The sequence below is a fragment of the Triticum dicoccoides genome, chromosome 2B, assembly GCF_002162155.2.
Source record: "Triticum dicoccoides isolate Atlit2015 ecotype Zavitan chromosome 2B, WEW_v2.0, whole genome shotgun sequence".
Lineage (NCBI taxonomy): Eukaryota > Viridiplantae > Streptophyta > Magnoliopsida > Poales > Poaceae > Triticum > Triticum dicoccoides.
The window spans coordinates 692,071,205-692,076,475 of NC_041383.1; positions in this window are offsets into that span (position 1 = coordinate 692,071,205).

Genomic DNA, 5,271 nt, shown 5'->3' on the forward strand with positions numbered 1-5,271 from the left:
GGGGTGTATATATAGGCATAGAGGGAGCTAGGAGAGTCCAAATGAGGTGCGGTTTTCGCCCACACGATCGTGATCGAACGACCGAGACGATGGAGCAGAGTTTGGTGGGTTTTGGGCCAAATTTGGGGGGTGTTGGGCTGCAACACACACGAGGCCTTTTCGGTCCCTCGGTTAACCGTTGGAGCATCAAACGAAGTCCAAATGATACGAAACTTGACAGGCGGTCTACCGGTAGTAAACCAAGGCCGCTTGGCAAGTCTCGGTCCAATCCGGAAATATTTAATCCCCACACACGAAAGAAAGCTAGAAATGACCACCGGAGGAGAACGAAGCGCCGGAATGCAAAACGGACAACGGAGAAAATGCTCGAATGCATGAGATGAACATGTATGCAAATGCAATGCACGAGATGGCATGATGAGAGATGCACGAAAAATAAAAACAACACACGGAGACAAAAACCCGAACCCGAGAAATAAATATAACTTGACACCGAAAACGGCAAGAGTTGGAGTACAAATGGGGAAAGTTACATCTGGGGCGTTACAGTTATGTTATGGATGAAGAAACTGCTAGAGATTTTCTTGCTTGCAATGATAGATCTGATCTTAAGAAGTTATTAGCTAAGCTGAAACAAAAGTCTCTGAATGCTAGAATGAAATATGACCCTGCTTTTGCTACTTCACCTATCTTTGTTACTGACAAGGATTATGATTTCTCTGTCGATCCTGAGATAATTACTTTGGTTGAATCTGATCCTTTTTATGGCTATGAATTTGAAACTGTTGTGGCACATCTTACTAAGTTAAATTATATAGGCACCCTGTCCACTAATGATGAGAAATCTCGCTACTACTATATCCTTAAGATATTTCCATTCTCATTAAAGGGTGATGCTAAAACTTGGTTTAATTCTCTTGATCTTGGTTGTGTGTGTAGTCCCCAGGATATGATTTATTACTTCCCTGCTAAATATTTCCCTACTCATAAGAAACAAGCTGCCTTAAGGGAAATATATCATTTGTGCAAATTGAAGAAGAGAGTCTCCCACAAGCTTGGGGGAGGCTTCTCCAGTTACTTAATACTTTGCCTGATCATCCTCTCAAGAAAAATGAAATACTTGATGTTGGTGTACTAGAATAGGGGTACCCTAGTATCCCGAACTTGTGCACGGGCAGTTGCAGCACCCCGCGGCAAGGCTTGCCGGGTGTCCGCCAAGGTCCTCCATGGTTCCTTTGGAGCCATTCAAGAACAAAGTATTCAAGCCAAGGAGACAAGGCCCCGGCAAGAGGAGCTTGCCGGGAAGGCCAACCAAGGCATCTCAAGGAACTTGCCGCGACGCGCCACGCATCCCGACGAGGCCCGGTGAGCGATAAGCTTCCGGACGCGACAAGATAACGGCCGCGGCAAGGCGCTTGCCGCGGCAGGCTACCACTCTGTACCTGCGCTCCAGCACATCCACCAAGGTGTCGCCCTGAGGCCTTTCCAGGCGCGCGTGGCAGAAGGCTGTGCAGCCAGCGGTGCGCGGTGGTAAGCGGCGCTGACAAGATTGCCATCGTGGCGAGCGGTGGCGTCCCTGACGGTCCCTGTCTGTACTGTTTGGGCGACGTAGACAGGCATTTAATGCCTTTGTCCCCTGCCGTCAGGGTTAGGTGGGATACACTGTACAGGTAGCTGTACCAACCGCTACTCCTTTTCCATTTTTACCCTTGTCTACGTTGCCACCTGTCGGTGACCCCTTTAGCATATAAAAGGAGGCCCATGTGCAATGTAGAGGGGGGTCGGAAGGTTCAAAACCGGAAAACACTCACGCTCGGTCTCGTTAGCAGCTGGTGTGTACGGTAGCACTCAGCACTCCCGAGCAGGAACTCAATACACTCAGACATGCAGCAGTAGGAGTATTATCTCTCCGGAGAGCTCCGAAGCTGGGTAAACTGCTCGTGTGCTTCGCCTCGATCTTCTCTTTGTGCGATCTCCGCCCCCTGCCAAACCAAAAGGGGCTCGGTCCGCCGGTCCCATAGGTGTTCGTGGATCAGTTTCCCCGACATCTTTGGCGCGCCAGGTAGGGGGCGTCGAGATTGTGTGAACCTGATCCGGCGTTCACACGAGCTAGATCTTCATATTCTTCATCGACATGCCACTGAAGAAGAAGACTTCGGCGGCAGCTGTTCCGTCCACGTCGATCCCACCACCACCGGAGCAAACGGGTGGTGGGGTAGACGCCGGCGGAAGAACAGACATCGACGAGGGAGCTCACAGTGATGCCAGGTGCAAGGGCAAGGCCGCGCAGACCTCGGCGTCCGTACATGCACCCCACCCGTCTCAGGAGGCGCAGGACCGACAGCGTCATGGTATTCGCAGTACCATACGTTTGTTGGACCAAGATCGAGCTGGTGGATCTCGGGGTGCTCGAGACCAGCACGCACGCCAACATGCTGGCATGAGCGAGGCACGGTCGCCTGGACGGGATACCGCTCCTTCTAACATAGTTAGAAGTCCGAGCATATCCCGCTCCTCGCACCGTTCGCCATTGCCGCCCACCACTCCAGCCGAAGCTTTGGCGCGAGCTCAATTGCTCCTGGATTACCCTCCAACAGCAGACAAGATCGATGAATGGAGGGCCACCATTCAGAGTCTCATCGGCTTCGCCAACGGCGACACTCCGCGGCAGCCGAATACATCGCTGTCGCGGTAGGACTGCCGGGCACGAGCAGATGGCGACGAAACCGGTGGGGGTGCAACCACCAAGCACTCTCCACCCTGAAGGCCAAGATCGCCGACTCGCCGGATCCACCTCGACAGCGACTCCACCGCATCATCAGATCCATGAGCTCGTCGCGATCAGCGCCAAGTTCTTCACGAACGGCAGCAAGAAGACGCTCGAACTCACATCGAGCGCCGAAGAGAAGCGCGGCGTCAATCGGATCAGCGCACTGGGCCCTCTGTAGACATGCATGCACCAGGGGAACCAGGTGACTTGCCGTACGCGGTGGGTTGCCCTGCGTTCACTCGTGAGTTGCGGCAAGTCCAGTGGCCCAGCACGAAGAACTTCAAGCCAGACATGCCAGAGAAGTACGACGGCAAGTCGCATCCATCGGAGTTCCTCAGCATCTACACCATCGCGGTGCAAGCTGCTGGGGGGCGGGACGACAAGATCCTTGCCAACTACTTCCCGCTGGTACTCAAGCCCAATGTCAGATCCTGGCTCATGCACTTGCCGAACAACTCCATATCCTCCTGGGCAGACCTATGCCATCAGTTTGTCGGCGCCTTTACAGGCGGCCACAAGCCTCCTGGCCAAGAGAGCGACCTTCATCTGCTCGCCCAGAAGGAAGGAGAGTCCCTGCGCAAGTACATTCAGAGATTCAGCCGCGTACAGCACAACATTCCAGATGTCCACCCTGCCGCGGTAATTAGCGCGTTCCATCAGAACGTGCGGAACTGTAGGATGCGGGAGGAGATGGCAATGTGCAAGATCAGAGACGTCAGTGAGCTATATGCCCTGGCCGACAAGTGTGCACGTGCTGAGGAAGGGAGGAAACTCCCCGGAGAGAATACAGAAGCAGGAGGATCTGACAGTGAGGAGGCCGCCCCGGTGAAGAAAAGACGGCGGCGGAACAACAGGAAGAAGAAAGGCAAAGATGTGCTAGTCGTTGAGCAGTCCGGCGACGGAAGTAGCGCCAAGAAAGCCAAAGCTGGTAGCTCTGGCGGCAACAACTACCAGGCTGTGGCGGTCGCCGACAAGCAGGACGGCACCAATAAGCAGTACTGCAAGATCCACCGCACCAAGGGCCATGACCTCCAGAGCTGCAAGAAGGTCGAGCAGCTTGTTGAGCAGCAAAAGGCTGAATACGAGCGATGCGACAAGGAGAAGGCCCAGGAAGGTGCTGGAGGAACCGGCATGAAACGCCCCGGCCGAGGAGGACGCCGCGGCAAGGCCAAGCAGTGGCAAGGAGTTAGACCTCCATGCGGCCGCGACAAGGATGAAGATGACGACGAGGACGAAGACATGGATGATGACAAGATCGATGAACAGGAGTTCCAGAAAGCCACAGAGGTCCTATGCGGTGCTTCTCTGCATACTTCCCACCGCCAGCTCAAGCAGTGGATGCGGGAAGTTAATGCGGCAGAACCACCCGTCGAGTCACGCAAGCCTCTAAAATGGTCCAGCACGCCTATCATCTTTGATATTGAGGACCATCCTGATCGCATAACTGCGGTCGGGTGCTTGCCGATGTTGGTTTCGCCAACTATCCGCAACCTCAAGGTCACTAAGATGCTAGTTGACGGCGGGGCCGGCTTGAACCTGATCTCCTCCGCTGTACTCCAGAAACTCCAGATCCCTGATAGCGAGCTCGAAGAAACCGGCACATTCCAAGGAATCAATCCGGGAAGAAGCAAGCCGAAGGGAAAGATCACGTTGCCGGTGACATTTGGTAGCGAGTTGAACTTCAGGACTGAGAGGGTCACTTTTGATGTTGCTGATTTTCCATTGCCTTACAATGGGATACTCGGCCGTCCAGCACTCGCCAAATTCATGGCAGCCTCTCACTATGCATACAACATGCTAAAGATGCCAGGCCCGATAAGTGTCATCTCTGTCCCTGGCGACAAGAAGGATGCTCTTATCTGCGCCGACAAGATCTACCAGGAAGCAGCAGCCGCAACAGATCGCAAGCCACTTGCCGCTGAAGCTCCCGAGACAAAGAAAGACCAAGTCCGGCAAGAGTTCTGATGCCCACTCCGGCAAGCGCACCTCTTCGGAGTGCTGCGCTACCGTCGAGGACGCACCATCGAGCTCCACCGGCAAGTGTAAGAAGACGATGGCAGCTCCACCAGAGACCAAGAAGGTGTCCGCCAAGGAGGATGGCACCGGTGGTACCTTCACCATCAGTGCCACTCTCGACCCTAAATAGGAAAGCGCACTCGTTGCTTTCCTGCGGGCGAACATCGACGTGTTTGCGTGGCAACCGTCTGACATCCCCGGTGTTCCCAGGAAAGTAATCGAGCACCATCTTGCCGTCTGTCCTCATGCACGGCCCGTCAAGCAGAAAGTTAGGAAGCAGGCAGTGGAGCGCCAAGAATTCATCGCAGAAGAAATCAAGAAATTGGAAGTAGCAGGCCTTCTCAGAGGAGTGCTCCATCCTACGTGGTTGGCAAACCCTGTAGTCATGCGCAAAGCAAACGGGAAATGGAGGCTTTGTATCGACTTTACCGATGTCAATAAGGCTTGTCCCAAAGACCCATTTCCCTTGCCGCGCATCGACCAGA